Below are 21,956 nucleotides of genomic sequence, written 5' to 3'. Positions count from 1 at the left end.
ATGGGAGGCAGCAAGTGCGTTAAGAATAAGGACTGCTCACTGATGGATTTGCCATATAGAGAGATGTTGTCTATATACACATGTATATGGTTCTGTTTATATGTATTTTATATAAGTATATAATTCCTGTATAACGAAAGGTATCTGCCCATTTTTATAGCTCTGCACCTGACTAGTTAGTCCTAAAGGGAACTCACTTCAACCCAGCAATATGTCATCCCATCCTGCTCACTGTCATCTCCTGCCCCAAAAACAGGTCTTGGCAAGGACTAATATAAGGTGGAGAGCCATGAACACGGCCTTTGGACTCGGGTATCTAGCTTTGTTGCCTGAGTTTGCCACTTGCCCTACAGCTGTGGGACAAGTGTTGTCTGCTGCCTGTTCCCCAGGTGCTGCCTTACTGCAGAGCCAGGGAGGAGAAGGAGAGGTGGGTGCTGAAATCACCACCAGGGTACACCAGAGTGAATTTGGAACAAGGAGCTGAGGGCATGGCAAGGCTGACGGCTGCGTCCTGGGCAGGACGGTGCTGTGTGGTGAGTGCACAGGAGGACACATTGCTGACCCTTGAAGGAAACCAGCTCCTTTTCTGGGCTGTTGGGACAGCATTAGCCTCCTAATGACAGAGGTTTCTATAATGAGTTGCGATTGCCTCAGGCAAGCCATTTGCCCCCCTAACCACAAGTATCAGAGCCACTGGTCATCTTGCTCTTTGTTAGCAATTGCATGGCCTCCACCACATCCACAAGCACTTCAACCCTGGGTCACGCTTTTCTGAGGGGGCATTTCTTGGCTAACCAGGTGCTCAGGCCCAGAGAGAGGAGGCCGGATACAGCCATGGGAATTGCTATTGCCATTTGTGAGCTGCCTGCGCTTGTGCACAGGATACAGGGTCCCTCACCCATGGACGGGTCCTGCAGACACGCACCTCATCCACTCCCCTTGAGAGAATCATAGCAAAAGCAGAATCACTACAGAGAAAATGTCTGAAAATACCATTTTAGGACACTGTCAGGAGGTGCTACAACTAAGGATATGCTTCCCACTGCAAGTGAAACTATTTAGTCCATCTTGACAGTATCACTTGAAAAGGGATGTTCCTAGCAGCCTCATGCCACACAGTGTGTTTTTCAGATGGACATCTTATAGCACCACCAGCAAACTCTTATTGCTTTACAGGACTTAACAAGAGGTTTTACCTTGTACCAAAATTTGACCCGATAGTGTGTTAATTGAATTACCACCTAGAAATTCCCTCCAGAAATTGAAAGCAGTCTTCTAGGTTAGTGGGAGGTAAAGCTGGAAGAGACATTATGACTTGAACTGCAGAACAATGACCATTAATGTTAAATGTTAAACAGCTCTAGGCACCACTGCTTGAATAAAGCTAGTTAGTTCAGGGAATGGTATTTCCTCATGCTAGTATCCGATACTCACATCCTCAGGGCATGGTGGCAAAGGTTTGTTTAGGGGGACCTGCAAAGGGGACAAGACTAGGTTCAGAAGGAAGAAAAGAGCATTTACAGCCATCAGATGTCTGGAAGGATGCTGGCCATTAGAAAAGCAGTTTTCCTGAGCAAGCAGTCTGGAACAAGCCAAGAAGAAAGAAATGAACACACTACCCCTGCCTCTTTCCAAATGCCTGAAGGAATCAACAGGTTTTTCCTCTGTCCGGAGACCACAAACCAAGAGGTAGGAGCTTTTCCTCAGTAATTTTGATGATTGCAAAGATGACAGAGTTGCCCGGGAGGTCTTTGTAGTAACCTTAGTGCAAAACTTGGTAGATCTCAACCAATGCCCTGAACAGCACCCAAAATCTGCCAGGCAGCCAGTCCAGGCCAGCAGGAGAAGCTGCTCTCAGCAGCCTCACCCCCACATTCTGCACTTCTATTTTATGACCATGTTTTTTTCTGAGGCTCAGTCGTGTTTTGGGGAACCTATAGCAGCCAATAGCCAAGGCCCACCAGCCTCAAGTCAGTCCTTGAAGACCAGAACAGTAGAGACAGGTCATTCATCTTGGCATTTCTAAACCTCCCAGTATCTGTAATCTAACCAGCTGAGGAATACTTCCACCTAGCCCAGATATGCTTGAAAGCAGTCCAGAAGAGGTAATGGGAATTCCAGTTTCAGTAGCTTAAATTCCAAATTGGCCTGCCTTTTTTCTTTTCATTTGGGTGCTATAGCACTGTTGTGTTCAGCTTGTAACATCCAGGGTTATTTAGTTAGTTATTTGATTGGTGGGTTGGTCAGTTATTTGTTTGTTTGTTGGTTGGTTTTGGGGCTTTTGTGTTGTTGGTTGATTTTTGCACAGCTTGTTTATTTAGCTTGTTTAATGAAAACTGGTCCCAGATGTATAAGGCACAGGAGATCATGAGGGGTTTGGGACACATATGCCGAAATAACAGTGCTATGTGTTCCTGTGAGATGTAGTCCCTTCCCTCACCACTGCATCAGGCAAACATCCTTTTAGTTAGAGATTTAGTTAGAAGATTGTTATCTTTCAACTGCATGAGGAAAAGCAGTCTGTTGATGAGGTTAAATGCCAAGCTCTGAGGTGAATAAACCTTAGATGCAGGGCATCTATTGAGATGTAAGAAACTTAACAACTACTAGCAGGGTCTTCCTTATTTTAGGCAGCAGATCAGTTCTGTCTTGATCTGTGGCACATCTGGAAAGAGACTTTCTTGCAAGTTGTTCCTACAGATCTGTTTCCTCCTCATTGTCTCATCCCAGGTACCCTTAAAATGGCTGACATCATGCAAACTTTTGTCCTTGAATTAAAGATAAGAATCCCATCTAGATCAAGACAAGGAGCATTTGGAACGGCACCTGACATAGGTATGGGCACCAGAACAGACCAAGTCCACTCTTGTCAACTGGGCACCAGCGGTGGTGCCTCAGCTACTGCTGGCTGGCTGTGCTTCATGTGGTTCTTCATATGGCTGTGTCAAGTCTTATTTAAACAGCTAGGTGAGGGGAAAAAATGGTTGGCTTTGGATTGAATTAGTGTAAAAAGGAAAAGGTTTCACTTCTCTTTCAGTGAAGAAGAACCACTCAGGAAGCATTCTTTCTGACTCCAGATTAAATGTTTCATTTCAGGCACTTAGAAGAACAGCGAAAGAAACGAGCAGCAGAAAACAAAACACTGGAGAGGAAGGCAATGAACACCCACTTTTTCCCAGTCTTCAGGATGTGAGAGTTCCAGATTCATGACCATGTCTGTCCCCAGAGCTATCCAGGTTCATCTTCTGAAAGAGTGCCCAGGTGAGAGACATTTTGCACCTGGAATGCTGCTACACTCTTCTCTGGCAGTGTTCACTCTGTATAAATGTCTTTGTTAAACCCCATCAGCTCCAGCTGCCTCCAAAAATACTGCAGAAAGAAGAATTTGGCCTCAGATGTCCGGATTGATGATCTTACAGTATGTTTAAGTATTACTCATAGCTGTAGGTGAGTGGAAATATTTTTCAAATAAATCATTACTGTATCATTTTTTCCTGATATTTAGGAAGAGGGAATAATGTCATCATTTTGAAGAAGCTCTATTAACTTTTGAGACCCTTTGGGAGGGGAAGCAATAATAATGGAAAACTAAGACAGAATAAAAGTTAGATTTTTACTCTGAAAGAACAGCTAATGTGTACACATGGACAGAAATGCACACTTTCATCTCTGTACTCATGGATGAAGGTTGGGTTGTTTTTTTTTTTTTTAAGTGAACAAGTGTTACAGGAATTGTGTTCCCTCTAGTAAATTTAGCTTTCTGATTAAAATGAATGAGCTGAAAGGTGGGTGGAAGATGTCTTACTGATTCCAGCTTGAAGGAAGGAAGGAAGGAAGGAAGAAAGGAAGGAAGGAGGAAGGAAGGAGGAAGGAAGGAAGGAAGGAAGGAAGGAAGGAAGGAGGAAGGAAGGAAGGAAGGAAGGAAGGAAGGAAGGAAGGAAGGAAGGAAGGAAGGAGGAAGGAAGAAAGGAAGGAAGGAAGGAAGGAAGGAAGGAAGGAAGGAGGAAGGAAGGAAGGAAGGAAGGAAGGAGGAAGGAAGGAAGGAAGGAAGGAAGGAAGGAAGGAAGGAGGAAGGAAGGAGGAAGGAAGGAAGGAAGGAGGAAGGAAGGAAGGAAGGAGGAAGGAAGGAAGGAAGGAAGGAAGGAAGGAAGGAAGGAAGGAAGGAAGGAAGGAAGGAAGGAAGGAAGGAAGGAAGGAGGAAGGAAGGAAGGAAGGAAGGAGGAAGGAAGGAAGGAAGGAAGGAAGGAAGGAAGGAAGGAAGGAAGGGAGGGAGGGAGGGAGGGAGGGAGGGAGGGAGGGAGGGTGGGTACATTTTTCCAAGCGTCTGTATTAATAAGTGACAGGACTACATTCCTCTGAGAGTTCTGTATGCCGCAGTCATCCCAGTGTGGCATGCTGCTTATATAAAATATGCTAGGTCAAACTCTGTCTCTGGTGCAGGCCAGGAGCAATTCCCAAGTGCTGGGGTTGGGATCTGTGTGTGGATCTGAGCTTTCCCTGGTGTTGGTGTCTGAGACATCGTGCACTTTTTCTGAACATGGAGTGCTAGCCAGGAAAGAAAGATGAGAATGTGCTGTCACTCTTGCATAGGCAGAAGTTGCCACACAGATGTCCAGCAAAGTCATCCCAGTGGGCATTCACCCTGGACCTGGAAAAGAGAGGAGGTTGTTCATGATGGTGAGGAGGGAACCACGGACAAGTTTAGCAGCCTGTTCTGACCCAACACAACCATTCTCTGGTTTAACTCTGCTGTTACTTCGTTCAAAATTATCCTCACAACCTCTAGTGAATCAAACCCAGCAACTCTCACAGCGAAATTTTGTGACACAGAGATGTTGTTTTGTTATGCTCCATATGTGCCTGTTCTTTCTTCTCTTTTGCTTTGATCATGGACTTGAAAGAGGGTGGAAAATCATTCTGTTATGTGTTTGTATAACACCTTACCAAGCTGAGCATTGGTCTGTGCCTAGAATTTCTAGGCACTTCCTTATAAATAAAAATCCATATAAATAAATACTAGTAATCTATATTTCTGAGAAAAGCTACAAGCCAGTAAGTTTGACACTCATATAAACAACCTAAGTAAGAAACAACAGAGCTCCAGTCCTCACATCTGTGGGAATATCAGATGTACTATTCAAGATTCACCAACAATAACAGCAAAAACAGTTACAGATTCTGTGATCCAGATTTTAAACACCTCACTGCTTACTAAGAACATGGCTTTGGAAATCCACTGACACCAGGTGGGATAAGGGGTGAGATACAGGGGAAGAGGCTGCTGTAACAAAACATGTGGACAGCTAAGCAACATCAGCTTCTTGCTCTGCACTGACTCATGCTCACATGCAACCCTTACATTGGTGCTGCGTTTACTCCAGCATAACCTGGTGGTGGCTCCTCAGCACAAGGAGAGGCTTTCTCTTATTCCACATCCACAAGACCTTTGTATCATACTCCCTGAGCTCTGAACAGCTTCACTGTATGTCCACGGTGGCACAGTGTTATGGCTCTTCCTCCACAAAACAGCCTCCTTTAAAAACACTTTACACATACTGGAGGCCAAAATCTCTGCAGGTTCCACTTTTTTTTCTTAGAATTGGGCACTCTGGGATGCGGATAAGTAAATAAGTGTGTTGAGCTACATAACGCAAGCTGAGATCCACATAAGGTAAATTCCACCCAAGTCAGCAGAAAGGCTCAGGAGTCTCTGAGGGGGCTCGGAGGGGACCTTGAGGGGCTGAGCAGGAACTTGCCAAGGACTGTGTGCTGGCAGAATACACAAGGCAAGAAGATTCTGGTCAATCACAGGATGCCTGGATTTGGTCTTCAGTGTTTTCCCTGTAGCAGAAAGCTAGAGTGCGTCTTATCACAGGATACAGGCAGCTCCTGCTCCATCCTTGCTACCAGAGAAGAAAGGTTGATACCCATTTGATGTTGAAGATTCAGTTGTCTATGCTATGTTGCCTTCCAAAGATAAGCCTACTTTTAGTGTTCAGGAGACAGAACTGCCATGATCACATGGGGAACTGGAGAATGACCTTTTCCTTCACTATACTGAAAAAAATGTTCAGTGGCTTTCCAGAAAACAAACAAACAAAAACCCCAAATTCCTTTCCTGCAAAACCCGGATGTGCACTATAGATTTTCATCCTTATTTTAAAAATAACGGATGGGAGGGAAGACCCCTTTCCTAAGCAGAACTGAGGAGACGAAGGAAATGTTGTTTTGCTAATGCATTTCACATCTTGTTGCTAGCCTATACCAACATACAGATCTCTTTGTTCAAGGCACCGCCTCTCACATGTATTAGAGTCCAGTTCAGCATGGATGTGTGCAAGCCAGCAAAAGCAAAATGATATATCTGTTCTTTCTTTTTGTCTCTCCAGTGCTCCTGTCACTTTGCCAGTTTCGCATGAGATGGAAAACAGGTTATCTGCTGTGCCTGGTGAGGGTAACAGGCCAGGATGAAGCTACAGAATGAGGCAGACAATGCTTAGAGGATTTAGCTCTGGCAGCCAGTCCTGCTGCAAAGTCACCTTTCTTTCATGCAAGTGCAATTTATCTTGTTGGTAATCACATAAGCCATAACTTTGGCAGCACCTTAGAAGTAATAGTTTTGTAAGTATGAGAAGTTATTCAACAACTTCTTAAACACAAGTACATCTTCAGGCTCAGGTACTTTGTATGGCACCTTTATCCACAGCTGAGTTAACACACATTGTGAATAAGTAAACAGTAAGACAGAATTTCTTTTGCTGGAGAGTGCAGGCATGGAAGTGATGGGGTGAGCTCAGTCCCACAGGGCCAGCAGCAGGGACTGGGCTTAAGTCCAGAAAGGGCCGCGGGATGCTTGTTCCTCCTGCCCCACACTTGACATTCATTGACACTACATTGGCCTCACACCCACAACTGTCTCCTGAACTCCCCAGTAGCTTTTAGCAAACTCCAGACATGTAGTAGATGTCCAGAAGTCACCACTACAAGGTACCAAGGCAGGGAGGTAGGGCACTGGCAGTGGGTCCCCAAAGTGGGGGGTGGCTCCAGTTACAAGTCCCACATTGTGCTATGCGATTTTTCTTTCAGACTCTCATGTTGCTGGTCCTGAAGCGTCCCTGTCTCAAAAGGTGTTTGAAAGATGGCTTCTCCTCATGTTGATATAAGTTTCCCTCAAACCATCCCCATAAATGTCACAGCCTGAGTCTCGCCAGGGCCAAAACTGTGACCCAGTGGGAGCTCCTGTCCTCTTAAGTTAAATGCCGGTTGCATTTCTTGGTTTTATCTAAGTATAGATGCACACTCAACAGCACACACAACAAAAAGCCACGCTTCCTTCCCTGGGAATTCGTTATCTCTTAAGCTCACACAAAGTCTGTAAGGCTTCTTGGGATTTCATTCTTGGCTGAGCATACTGTCCATATTTTAATATATGGTGATCTCAGGACCTTTTGAGATGTTTACATGGAAGGTTGATTTATACATTAACCTCTCCAAGACTGTTACAGTTCTCTGCCAAATTAGAGAAATGGCTGTTGCATGAAGTCCACACTGACGGTCACGGAAGAGAGTAACTGTGCACCATGTGCACGCAGACTCCAAGTGAAGGTCTGACCTTGAGCACACACAAGGCTGGAGAAAAAATTAGTGGTTCACTTCATTTAATAGCTCTATGAGCTCCAACAAGCATGGATCTCTAGCTGTAGTTACTGACTACAGACTCGTCTCTCACACCCCACTAGTACCCTCTCAAAATCCTACTACCACCATTGCTTTCCAGTGCAGGATTACGAGGCACTTGGCTCCTCTGTGCTTTTTCATGTTGAAAATCCTGCAGCTTCCAGAAGGCACGGGACCAGGCCAGTCCTTCCTGATTAAAACACAGCTGTGCTTCTGACTGTACTCACCCTGGGCTCCCTTTCCACTGCATTTTCCCTGGGGGAGACAAAGATGCCGCGTGTCCCTGCCCCAGTGCCTGTGCTCCTGGCTGCACCGCAGCGTGGAGAGGCTTCTGCCTGCTGTCACACGGCTTGTGTGCTGCCCTGCACACCAGAGCCTGGGGAGCTAGAAATGAAATTGCCTCTGGACAGGCGTTTCTCTAGCATGGACCGAGTATACCAGGAAGGTTTTATCAATTTAGCTGAGGTTCGGGCTGAAAAAGGAGCTTTTGGGACTGCTTAATGAAGACTTGTGACACTGAGGACAGTGAGCAGTGTTAGCAGCTCTGCCTTGCAGGCACCTTTATCTCTTCCTAAGCTGACAAAGACCCACAGGAGGTATCATATCATGGGGGAGGGAACGATAGAGGGCCATCCTCTCCATCACTTCAATATTACCATAAGCCAGGATCTATGTATCCTGGGCCATTTCCAAATCATATGGAGGCTGGAATCTTGTAATATCTTGTATCAGAGAACCTGAGAGCAAGCCAAGAAGTACCTCAGCAAGCTCTGAGGAGCTGTGCGCACACTGGAAGGCTTCGGAGCCCTGGCATTTCCTGGAGAAGTTTTCTGTGATGAGTACATTGGGCAGGAGATTAAGCAGGGCTCCTTGGCTGGTTTCCTTCAGACCCTCCAGAGACTCCTCTTTGGCACTTGGCAGGGATCCACAGACAGTAGAGGTGGATTTGGGCATGGCTCTGATATCAATTCCAAGTCTGAAAGCACCCATTGATTTTTTTTTTCCTGCGGAAAGGTATTTGTGGAATGCTAGAGCCTGTAGGTCCGGGTCGTGCTTCAGATAAATGCCTGCCTCTCCCCAGGACAGTGCCTGTGACAGGGTGGGTGGTTCATGACAGGAACTTTCAGGCCTCCCAACTCACCATTTTTGCAGTTGCATTAAAAGTAACAGATTTAATATAACTCTCCAGTCAAAGTGAGTTAATACATTGCAAGAGAGAAGAATGTGGTTTTGAGTATATTTTGGGTATTTTTTAATGTAATGGTCGACTGTTCTTTGACTTTGGCCAGACTTGGATTTTGCTATGTCCTGTGCAATTTAAGTACTTAAACACAAACTCACTTTTAGACACATCTTATCTTTCTTGTCCTACATGTCACCTGCATCATTCTATCCTGATCTGTTCTGTAGTGCTGTATTTACATGAAACCAGCCCTAAAATTCAAGGCTGGCACTTCCATTTCTATCGTGCTTAAACGGACACAGTGGATACTTGCTTGCCTGCTGATTTTAGCAGAGCTAAAGGCTCAGTTCTTTAGTGACCTTATTTATATGAAGGAAAAGAGATGTTCTACGGCACTGGTTTCTCAAAACTTGCTAGCGCTGTCCCTTCAGGGCAAAGTTATTTTGCTTACAGCAAATGTAATGGAGCTGCAGGGAAGGTGTATTCCAACCCCCATGTTAAGTCTTATGAGTTTTATAGATTTAGATAAGTAATGTTTAATATCCTTTATGGTGACCTGCAGGTTACTTCATATGAAATAACAGGGGGCTCCCATACTTTCTCTAGCAAAGTTTGATCCAGCGTATCATAGAATTGGCTGGGAGTACGGAAAGCTGGAGATTTATGGATGACAAAAAAAATGACATCATGTATCTGGCCTAATCTCTAGCTTGTTGCTGCCTGCAAAAAAAGTGTGTTTTAGGCAGGGCTGAGCTTCTTCACATTTCAGTGCCCTTGCCTGCATGCAAGGAGAGGCTCGATCATGACCAAGCCCAAGCCCTGGGCCACCCCATTCCCCTTGTGTGTGACTCTTCCCTCTGTGCCGGCAGGGGAAGATCACAGAGGAGATCCTGGGGACGCCCCCTCCTCCAGCTGTAAGGTAGCACTGTGTTTGGGAAGGGCATCGGATGTCAAGGCTTACCTGAGACAGCTGCTGCAGAGCACTTGAGAAGTTCAGGTGAACCTTCCTACAGCTGGGCATTGCCTTCCTGCTTTGCTGGTGTGATCGATGAGACCAGGAAGGGTATTTTTGGGTGTGGTGGGTGGCACTAGTCTCGTATGCAGGACATGTCTGAATGGATATTTTGGGATGGCATGTTTGCCTTTGTCCAGCTGAGGGGCCTGAGGTGACTGAGGTGGAAGTAGAAGACACTTCTGCTTTTCTTGGACCACACAGAAATCCTTCCACCAAGCTTCATAGGCAGAATCTCCACTGCAATGCAAAGCAAGCAAGGATCAGGCCCAGTGTCCCCAAGGGGAGCACCAGCTTAGTGGCCCACATTGTGCAGGAAACAAGACACTGACTTACACTGTTATGTTCATTTAGCAGTTTTTTTGCTGGTAAATCTCACTAACGCTTCCATTAACCACAGGTACCTGGGTAGTACGTTTTAAAAAATGACCAGAGATTCAGGAGCACAAGTCAAGCAAAAAGTCACTTCAGAGGCCCACTGTTCAGTACCAGCCCCACCGGTATGTAGGAGAGGAGGGTCCAAGAGCTGTATTTGCTCTAAATAACTCCAAGCGCTGGACTTACAACAGGGGGCACTTGCTGTTTTTGGTCATGGGAAACTCCTCCTGTGGTTGTTGGTATTGTCAGAAATTGTCAAAATTGTCAGTACTGTCAGAAACACCATGTCTGTTCCTCTGACACAGAGGGTTTTTCTGGTGTAGGTAAGAGTGTCATACCTTATGAAGCCTTGAAGTCAAGGTTAGCTGACAGTCTCTCGGGTTTTCAGGTTCCAGCAAAAAATTGGCACTTCGCTCCCATGAACCTTCTTTTCTAAATGAATGACTTATTTGTGTAGACTTCTTGAGTATCTCAGCTTTTGGGAAATTATGACACCATTACCTCACCCTTCTATAGTCCATTCTGATACTTCTCCTCTCCTAGTGTTTTTTTCCTACTGTAACGCTTGCTTTAAAAAATTTATGGTAGCAAAAAAATAAATCTCTCATGGGAAACGCATTTAGAAGCTGGGATTTCACATATATCAAATTCAGACAATTAAACCCTTGGAATGCAGGGCTCCCTAGGAAAAAATGTAGCCTGAGCTATGGAAAATGAGTTTTCTTCCAGCTTTCATAAGGTCTGCAGCAACCTCTGGAAATCTGCAGGCTGCTCAGTGGATGACCAGCTAACTGCAGAAAGTCCCAAGAAAACTTGCAGTAGAAATTCCAGGCATTTCTGAAAGAACTGAATAAAAAGCATCTGTCTGAGCTAGTGCATAATCTCTTTTGATCTGAGTTCAGATATGAGGTTTTATAGCAGTTTATGTCAATTGGGGTATGAGACTATCATAAAATGTGACAGCAGATAATACTAAATTTACTACATCAAAGTCAATAGCACATAATGACTTTACTCTATGGGACTGCATCAAGAGCTACCCAAATATTTTTAGCACATATTAGGGAAACAGACTTCAGGGTGGATCCTTCCTTTGCTATGTATTTATGTCTGCTTTTATATTTTTGAGGCAAAAGTGATGAACTTTGTCCTCTTGCAGAACAATTATAATACCAATAGGAATATACAAGAAGGCTTAAGTTGGATATCGTTGTAACAGTGTGAGATAAATAGCCTCAAATATCAACACCGGTCTCAAAAAGCACATACAGAGTTTGTCTTGTAAAATTTTTGATCTCTCTGCATCTGAGCTGCTCTCGAGATGAAACAAAGGTGCCAGTCTCTCAGAAGCTATAAATCAGCATTGCTCTATCAGTGTCTCGGTGCCCTAGAGGGATATCAGGTGGTGAGCTGTACCATAGCTCTAGTAGCAGTTGGTCAGCTGTTTCTCCTAGAGATGAGCTATGTTGTATTACTAACATTTCTTGCCGAGCCTTAGCTGTCGTACATAAATTCTTCCTCGGTTTCTGTCTCCGTCCCCGTGGTGGTGCTGCCTGCGCAGACCTCCCCACAGGGTGGCCCTGCTCCCGTTCCCATGTCTGCAGCTAGCATCCCAGGAAATGGTCTGAGTGCGTTAGAGATGAAGTCAGTTAAAATTAGCGTGAGAGGGGAAGACCAGGACAAAACACCTCCTGTTCCACCCTTCTCTGCAGAGGAAGGCTGGCTTGGGCTGGCTCCAAGCCTCAGTGAGTTCAGACTTGCTGAGAAATGAGGTGTAATGAGTGGAGAGCAGCCCCATCCAAACGGTGTCACCCACCTCGATGTGCAGGCTTGGTCACAGGCAAGTGCAAAAGAAAATAGCAACTGATGGATTTCTAAAGGATCAGTGGCTTCATCCCCCATATGAATTTTGTCCACAGAACAGAATCTGCTGTGCAATGTGGTATCCTTCCTTTAGGCAGACCCAAAGCAGAACAGGCAATGATACTTATTGATGTGTCCATCTGTAAAGTGGGTTATGCTTAAACTGTGCTGATGCACATTGCAGAAGGGCCTTGAAACAGCTTACACTGCTGCGGCTCCTTTCCATAGCATTAGCTCAGAGCAAGACTTGAAGAGTCAATGCTATCAATTGTATTTCAGGGTAAACAACTTACAACATTTCCTTCAGAAGGTACAATTTTTTAGCCTAATTTATCTGGTACTTGTAAAAATTTAATTTGTTTTTCTATTGTTTACAAGATTTCTTGTTAAGAAGGAAAAGATTGTTATACACACATTCACTTAATTGATTGAATGCCAAGGGAAGGCACAAGGAATTTACAAGCAACTGTAATACAGTATAATTTTAATGAGCTGCAGGTCTTCCCAGCAGACAATAAAGACCTTTGTGCAGACCAGCAAATTAAATAGATACTGGATGCAAAGCCATATGCTTCAGGGGGTTAGGAAAAGAAGCAAGTTGTACCATAGAAAGTTAATTTTTTGATTGCTCCTGAAGTCAGCTTACCTTTTAGGAAAGGGCATGTGATTATCCATTTCTAAAGATATAAAATATATAAATAAATCTTTATATATTTAATATATTTAATATATTTAATATATTTATATATATATTTATATATATAAATATAAAATTCAGGTTTTCAAATGATGCAGCATGTGGGCTGGGAAATACATTTTCTGGGAAAACTGCTTTGTGCATGACTCCTTTGGCAGCTGAATGCCTTTCTTTCTCCAGCAGGAGCCTCCCTCCCAGGTGACCGTAGCAGCAATGCTTTCTGACTGCAAATATGCATGAAAGGTATCGTACTTGGCTAGATATGATCGTAGCACGATTATGGTGGTAGATTCAGAGGTGCAAGTCTGCATCAGACTTGCAACAGAGACTGCCTTTATTGACCTGGCTGCAAATGAATATCTGATCACTTGAGCAGAGGACTGATTGAGATAGGTACACAGATTGTTTTGTTTGATTGATTGATTTCTTTTCCTCTCTCTGTCTCTCTGCATACACACTACGTATTATTTGCAGATACTTCTGTAAATTTATTTTGAAAGAGATGCCCCGGGGCTTTGAACCAATTCCCTCTGCTTAAAATCCTGTTCTGGCTGGTATGGAGAATGTGACAAGACTGGATGTGAAGCTCAGGCTTCTTTGACACTGAGGACCTTTGCCAACACAGCCACATTGGGGGATTTTGGTGAAGGAGCACACCCTGTAGCAATATTTTTAGGCAGGCAGAGCCCCATTGCAGACTGCACCAGCAGAGCACCCACCTGGCAGCACAGCGCTCCATCCTAGGAACAAGGTCCTGCTGTCCCAGCAACGCGGCTCCTTTGCTGTGTCTCTGTGGAAGGACCTGCTGGGATTGCTCAGCCCCAGTGGGGAAGTCTTTGAGACCAAGAGTTGGCTCCACTACCTCTTGTCTGTATTTGGGGGCCAAAGTCTGATGAAGCTGGTAAGGGTGGGATTCCCCTCCACCTAGTGATGGCCTTTCAAATTGTACATACTTTAACTGAGCGATTTATGACTCAGGTTTTTCTGTTCTCCAGGCTCCCTTGTCTCAGCCAAGTGAGCTCCAGCTACCAGAGCAAAAGCCAGTTTCCGCACAGACCGCTGCTCACCCTCACCCCAGGGCTGCCACCCTCCCTAGGCCGTGCAGCCACTGAGGGGGCAGTCACACTGCTAAGGGCACTCGGAAGATGTGTCATGGTCTTTGTGACTGGTCACTGATCTCCTTCATTGCTTCTGAGGAGGAGGTGTGACACACCTGGCAGCCGATGGCCAGGCCTTCGTTTGCCCATGCGCTGAGCAAATCTAAAATGGCTGCATCGATGTGGCAGCTTTGGCCAGCTTTGGAGGATCTGTAGAGTGCAGCGTTTGTTGTGTATTACTTGTGGGTGTGCCAGTTTTATTGGTATGGCTATGTTTGTACCAAAATCACTTCATATCCTTATGTTGGTGAGCATTCCCAGAGGAAGCCTGTTCTGAAATGGCATTTCTTCATGCTGCTGGAATCATCTGGGACTGGATGGCTGGTGAACTCCGATGAGGACAAGTACATGCCTCCTCTGCATGTTCTCCTCTTTCCATTTGCTGTATTTTCTACTACAGCTTCCATTACTGGATAAGACCTAGACAAACTAGAAGAAATACACCTCTGTGATGAAGACACCAACAAAATTCAGAGGGCAGCTCAAACAGAAATGCAGACAGCAGTGTCCAGGGAATGTCTGCTCTGGTGGACACAGCAGCAGATCCCTGCTGGTGTTGAGAAAATCTGCATGCTCAGAGTGACCATGGCTAGTGTGAACAGAGGCCTGCTTAGAGACTAACATGTCCAGGAGTTGCTTCCATTATCAATGTGTACAGCTCGTGCTGGTGTTACATAAAAGCTAGAACTTCTTCCATACATAGTGTTTATTTTACATTCTTCTTCCTCTGCAACACTGTGGGGAATAGGTTATTCCTGTTTTGATTTTGGCTTGTTCTGAACAAGCAGAGTGTTTTGGGTTTGGAAGGAATACTTTATCTTCTGTTTTCTTTAATCGTTAACATTAAAATTAAGTCTCCAAACAGGCTGTTCTTCATTAACCCCAGCACTTCCTTCCTTGTCTTTCATGTGCGCTGGTGACTCACCCAGAGCAAAGGCACAGCGAAGGTGAGTTGCAGTGTTATTTGTAAAGTGGATTGGAGGATTCCTAAAGACATCCAAACTTTTCTTTCCATTTGCAAATGATCAGCTGAAATGCAGAGCTCTTCCTAATGAAATGAAAAAAATGAAATAAATGAAATGAAATGAAATGAAATGAAATGAAATGAAATGAAATGAAATGAAATGAAATGAAATAAATCCCAGATAAGTTTTCAACTTCATTTCTCTCCAAGAAAATCCTTTGAAGCGATACGGTATTCAGGGCTGCCTACACTATTTATTTCAGGCATAGTTACAGCTTGACTTTTTGCTGCATGTTGGCTCTCCTCACATTTTCGCTGTTGATTTTCAGGTATGAGTAGACATTTCTGTACCCTTCTTGTGCCATCCCTTAGATGCCCTTTTACTTCCCCTCCAATCAGCCAGGCATGTGCATCGCTCTTCTCCCACCCTCCCTGTTCCTTCCAAGCATTCTTTTCAGGCAATCTTCTGTGCTTTGCTCCAGCCAAAAAACAAAGTCACAAGTTTTGGGCTTGGTTTGAAAAACTCCAACACAGCTGTCTTGGGTGGGGTTGGAAGCCAGTGACCTTCACAGTGAAATAAGAGCTGCAGTTCAGAGGTAACATTTTCTGCTGCATCTTAATTGTTCAACCCAAGCAGCTCTGTGCTCAAGTTCAAACAGTGCAGGCAGGATATTCCTCTCCTCTCCTCTCCTCTCCTCTCCTCTCCTCTCCTCTCCTCTCCTCTCCTCTCCTCTCCTCTCCTCTCCTCTCCTCTCCTCTCCTCTCCTCTCCTCTCCTCTCCTCTCCTCTCCTCTCCTCTCCTCTCCTCTCCTCTCCTCTCCTCTCCTCTCCTCTCCTCTCCTCTCCTCTCCTCTCCTCTCCTCTCCTCTCCTCTCCTCTCTTATCCTCACATTTACTTTTTATTATTATTTTTTTTAAGGGTGACCAAAATTGTGCACAGCATTGCAAATGAGGTGCCATAAGAATTTTATATAATCTCCTTGATTCATTATTTCTTGTATGTGAAAAATTTGATTCATCTTATTATATCATACCTACCTTTCTTATAGATGAACCACATTTGTGGCTTGATAAATAATATATTCAAGTCTTTATTCTCAGCTGTTTCACACGAATGACTTCCTGGGCTATAACTGTTAGCCTTCTTTTTAAGCCCTAAGTATATGTCCCTGTACTTTTAGTTTGTTCCATTTCTACTGCTTCAGATTTCCAGGTCATCCAGGTTTTCCCCAATGATATTGTATTCCTCCTCTCCTGGCAGTTCCTTTCTGTGCTGTGTCAGTAGCAAATTTCATTAACATATGAAAAACTGTAGTAAGTCATACAGGTCATTCCTAGAAGTGTTACCATAAGATCCAATACTTTCCACTGGATGAACACCACTAATAACCTACCTTCAGCACAAGCATGCCCTTTCTGTGGAGCCTGTTCTCCTCTGCTTTTAGCCAGTGTGATGTCACTTGTAATAATTTCCCTAAGTACTACAGTAGAAAATGTTTTACTCAAGGACAAAGGAATAGGTCTACTGCACTTTCCTCTTCCAAAAATCTTGTACCCAAAAATCGTATCAACCCCTCGTAAATGTATTTTAGGTTTTATTGCTTTTTCCACTTGTCACATGTCTTGGTTTCAGCTATGACAGAGTTAATTTTCTTCCTAGTAGCTGGTATGGTGCTGTGGTTTGGGTTTTTGATGAAAATAGTGGTGATAACACCCTGACGTTTCAGCTGTTCCAGAGCTGTGCTCACACAGAGCCCAGGACTCTTCTGCTCCTGGTGCTGCCCTGCCAGCGAGGGGGCTGGGGGTGCTCCAGGAGCTGGGGGGGGACATGGCCAGGACAGCCTGGGCTGGCCAGAGGGATGTCCCATGCCATGGGGCACCGTGCTGAACAATAAATACGTGGGAGGTTGGCCTAGGGGGTGCCACTGCTCAAGGTCTGGCTGGGCATCGGTCTAGGGGTGTTGAGCAATTGCAATGTGCATCACTTGCTCTGTGTATTCTGTTATTATTTTATCCCTTCCTTTTCTGTTTTATTGAACTGTCTTTATCTCAACCCATGAGTTTGTTACTCTTTTACCACAACACACAGTACCTTTATTTGAGTTCATCACTTTCTAGTTCCAAATGCTAGTTTTTCCAGAATTCTGGGAGAAGGAATGTATGTTCCATCTGTATTTCATGCATTATCTTCTTTCAAATTTCCTTACACTGTGGTGAAACAGCTCTTTCAATCTAACACTCTTGTTAGCCATTGCAACTTTGTTCCTGTGTTCAAGATAACCATCTTTATTTAAAGCTCAGATTTTGGTCCTTGTCTAGATTACTCGTCATTTTAACCTTCTTCACACTGCTCATCAGACTTACAATTCAGTCCTTCTGCTTTTTCTATATGTGATATAAAACCTTTCTTCTTTTCTTTCTAAATCCTTGCCTTTTTAATTTCTATACCCATACTTCCTGAAATCTCAATCAGAAGCTTCTTTACTGACCAGTTCTTCTCTCCCATTCCCTCCATACTCTGTGCTTGCTCATAATGCTTTTTTTTTTTTTTTTTGGAACACTACCTTTTGTGCTAGCATTTCATTCAGTTAGATAGATATGCAGTCCTTGTGTGCAAGATTTTTTTCATTATTTGAAACACAGGCTGCAGATAGTTGTTCTAACTCTGACAAAAGCTCTTCAAACGAGTGCCTGGAGTAATTTGCATTTGACTTAATTTTTCAAAAGCAAAGCTTCAGCCCCTGTTTGGTTCCTGTTCACGCTGATTTTGACTTGTTTCTTAGAGCAACACTGATAAGCAATTGCAATAAATACCATTTAAGTATAGCTCAATTCAACTGATCTGCTGGCCATGGATAAATAAGATAACAAGATAAATCTGACTTTATGGAAGGCAATGAGGGTACTGTAAGCATGCAGGTTTCAGCTCACAGTACTTTGCTAGAGAGAGACATAACAGTGCAAGTATTTTGGCAAACACTGTTATTTTTGCTTATTAAAATGATCTAATCCTGAAGTCAGACTGTCTTTGCAAAGTGTTGCATGTGTCTGTTTAGTTTCTGCACAGCTTCTTTCTTAGTGCGGTATTTTTTTTCTTCTCCTAGGGAAAGCTTATTAAAAATAAAGTTGTTCTGGACTACACAGCCTTGCCAGGTCTGGAAAGCACCTTTGGTGTCCAGCATGAGTGGAGGCAGAGCCCTCTTTGGCATGTCCCCAAGATGTTACCAGGGCTGGCAGCTTCCGCATCACCAGGAGGTTCACCAAGAGCTGGGTTGGCACCAGGAGCGTGCAGTGGGGACACCTGGATGGGACCTCCACCAGGGTGGCATTCAGGGTGGCTGGGTGCCTCACTGCAGCCACAGGATATCAGGGGACACAGAGGCTCCTTCCTTGCCTTTGGGGGGCTGCAGCAGCTTTGCTGGTGGTTGCTTTTGTCTGTATCTCCCACCACTGTGTTTCAGCCTCTGATTTATTCTGCACATGGCAAGGGGAACGAAGAAATGTCTGCCAGGCAACTGTGTTACCACAAGGATGGGATTTCTGTAAGGAAAGAGCTCAAAATGATCTTGATTTCAGCATATTTACTTCAGGTAATGTATGCACGCTTTTTCTCTTTTAAGTCCTCTAACATATGGTACCTTTTAATTTACTTTAGGTCACTCAGGGGACAGCGTGCTTTGAAATACAGGCTGAGTAATACAAAAATAAAGTGGTGGGCTCAGAATAAGAGAAATGCAGGATCCAAAGGCCACAGGAGTGTTTTCACTGAGAACTGCAGGATGCCCCTTCAGCTTCTGCTGCTGTGGCTCAAAGACGTCAAGGTGTAGAAGAGCACCTGAAGGATGTTGCAGAGCCAAGCAGCTGTTTGATATAAATGCATGTACGTTGGTACCAGCCCATAAGACTAAATCTAAGCATAAATTTCCCCTTACAGGCAGAAGAAGCCCAAGGAAGGAGAGAGAGATCCGGCGAAATTCCAGTCCTGCTGAAGTGGATGGGAATTTTGCCACTGATAGTTCAACACAGGAGCCTTCCCTACAGACCTGTAAGGAATTTAGTAACCGGATTGTAATTTATGCTGGGGAAGATGATAATACAACAGGGAAAATTTGGTGCTTGGATAGATGAACCATTGATACTGCATCTGCTTACATATTTTCCACCAAAGCCACATCAGGTCATCTCTCCTGCAAGGACAGAGAAGCCTGTAAAAGAAAGGAGCAGAAAGAGCCCTTTTCCTGCCCATTCAGCTGTGTCATATGCTGAGCAGGTCTGAACCCTGCATGAGTGTTTGTGGTTATTCTTCAAAGGCTCTGCTTCAGTTCACACAATCACAGATGATGAGGACTGTCCCTGACGTGCACTTTTGTTTTCTAACATAGCCTCTTTGGAAACTATGATGTTACAATATTGGCCAGTCAGCCAGTCTGTCGTTCTTGGTTGGCCTCTCCTGTTGTAACGCGATTATACTTTTTTTTTTTTTTTTAATTTTCCATCAGCTCTCAGAGAGATCAGACTACAAAATACTGACTTCCTCCTGAACCTTTGGATCCCATTGGTATCTCCTCTCTACTGGGCCTATTTATCCCACATTTCAGGTTTATTTCCAGGCAGTTCTCAGCATCCTCTTTAGAGCTGCATCCTTGGTTTATTGGTAAGCTTTACAGACCGGGAGAAGAACTCACTGAGAGCGGCCCTGTGGAGAAGGACTTGGGGATTCTGGTGGACAAAAGGCTCAACATGAGCCAACGGTGTGCTCTTGCAGCCCAGAAGGCCAGCTGCATCCTGGGCTGCACTGACAGAGGAGTGGCCAGCAGGCAAAGGTGGTGATTGTGCCCCTCTGCTCTGCCCTTGTGAGGCCCCACCTGGAGTGCTGGGGCCCCCAGCACAAGAAGGATGTGGGGCTGTTAGAGCAGGTCCAGAGGAGGACCATGGTGATGATCAGAGGCTGGAGCACCTCTCCTGTGAAGAAAGGCTGAGAGAGCTGGGGGTGTTCAGCCTGGAGAAGTCTCTGAGGAGACATGGAGGCCTTTCAGTACTTAAAGGGGTCTTATAAAAAAGATGGAGAAGGACTCTTTACTCAGGTAGATAGTGATAGGACAAGGGGGAATGGTCTTAAACTAAAAGAGAATAGATTTACACTAGACATTAGGTGGAAATTCTTCACTCAGAGGGTGGTGAGGCGCTGGCACAGGTTGCCCAGAGAAGCTGTGGATGCCCCATCCCTGAAGGTGTTCAAGGCCAGGCTGGATGGGGCCTTGGCCAACTTGAACTGCTGGGTGACATCCCTGCCTATGGCAGGGGGTTGGAACTAGATGATCGTTGAGGTCCTTTCCAAACCGAGACATTCTCTGATTCTATGATTTCAGCCTTTGTTGAACATCTGACTTCCTCACAGATATAAACAGTCATTACACAATAACCCTGTTAGACGAGGAAGAATGATCACCTCGACTTAGACCAGAAACATGGGGGCTTTCACAGTGACCACAAACACGCGGTAGCCAAAGACTAAATGATTTTTCAGTGGAGAATACATTGTGTTCTCACCCAGAGGAGCTGAGTGGGGTGGAGATTTCTCCACTGACACAGGGTGCGGCAGAGGGGTGTTGGGGAGCCATCCCTGGAGAAGTGCAGTCACTAATTATGGTGGTTGACTAGAAAGGACATTCCCCAAGTTTTGGCCAGCAAACGTAGGGTTAGTTTAATACATTACAAGGATTTTTATTTATTTATTTTCTTTTAATTAAAAGAAGGAAGGGGTGTGCTCAGTTTGTAAACACAAATGCAAACACATTTGGTAACTAAGCAGTTTGGCCGGTGTCCTGCTTATAAAGGATGAAGTTTGTTGTTAGGCTTTGGAATAATAGCATATGGCAGTACACTGAATATTTGTCATGAAGTGATTTCATCTTCTACATTAAAGTAGTCTACCAAGTGTGGAGACTGATGTTTTTAAAAGTCAGATGTGACAGAGGAAAAAGTTAATCCCTCAGAGAAAGAATAACATACTGATTAGATTCGTTATTTAGGGCTATATAGATATGCATTTAGATCATGCTGGTTTTAATATTTCAAGACCTGGATGCAGTTCTTCACAAATATCAGCTCCTAAGAATGTTAAAAATGCTTTTATTTTTAAAGAAAATAAACATATTCTGTTCTTTTATGACTAACTGCTTTTAATATTATAATTCAAAGATAAAAAACACTGAAATAATTTATAGAAGTTAATACTGTATGTTTACATACTACATTCTTTTTTAGTTTAGATACTGATAATAGATTAAGTGGTCATTGACTTTATTTCCAGAAAATGTCAGCATCAGACTCCTATTAACACATTGCTACAGCATTGTACAGCTGTGTCTAAAATCAACCTATCCCTCTGAGTTGTAGAACTGAAGGGACACCATCACAGTTTAAAGTATGATATTGCCTCACAGATATAGAGTGAGGGTACCCTGCAACCAGAGGAAGAAACTCAGAAATAAGAGAAAGCTCTTTGTATTGTTTTTCTTAACACAACACTGTTACACTGACATTGTGCTTCTTTTAGTTGCCTATGTGTCGAGGTAAGAGGATGTTTTTGCATCTGATGCAATTAAAATATTTTCCCCTCTCCTTTTCATTCCTTCAAATCCTCCCTTTGCTACTCTAAAACAAAATGAATCCCATTGATTGCTAAGTGTTTAAAAGAATTTAATTAAGAAGTTACTTTGGTTACCAAATGTCTTTATTTAGTCAAGTCTAATTCGTATGCTATTTACACTTCCCTGTGTTCCTGTTTCTGGGAAAGATTCAAATGGTGCTTTAAACCAAGATTTTCAAAATGACTTAATGGTTCAGAAATATTCTTTATATTGTAAATCTCTTAATCTCTTGATAATGTGTCTTTTCGTTAATGGCATATCCTGAAGAGCCTGACTTTGTGGTTCCTGCATAGCGTTTAACAATGACATTTCTGCGGATTAGGCATGTAAAGAGAGGGCACTAGGCTCAAAGATTCATATGATGTAAATTCC

At 44.0% G+C, this 21,956-nt stretch overlaps 2 long non-coding RNA genes across 2 annotated transcripts in view; one reads left to right on the top strand and one right to left on the bottom strand.

The window, feature by feature from the left end:
- The first annotated feature begins 429 nt into the window (after positions 1-429).
- On the top strand, positions 430-5,418 carry LOC310896003. Its single transcript, XR_014581114.1, has 5 exons — positions 430-1,689; positions 2,731-2,835; positions 3,097-3,261; positions 3,349-3,447; positions 4,591-5,418. It is a non-coding gene; the product is annotated as an uncharacterized lncRNA (long non-coding RNA).
- Positions 5,419-14,995: 9,577 nt separating this feature from the next.
- Positions 14,996-21,956, bottom strand: part of LOC310896004 — a 30,515-nt gene continuing 23,554 nt past the window's right edge. The window contains exon 3 of the long non-coding RNA XR_014581115.1: positions 14,996-15,015. This is a non-coding gene — a long non-coding RNA (uncharacterized lncRNA). The remainder of the gene's footprint in view (positions 15,016-21,956) is intronic.

Source organism: Anser anser, assembly GCF_964211835.1.
Source record: "Anser anser genome assembly, chromosome: 3".
Lineage (NCBI taxonomy): Eukaryota > Metazoa > Chordata > Aves > Anseriformes > Anatidae > Anser > Anser anser.
This window is presented reverse-complemented; position numbering and strand designations above follow the sequence as displayed.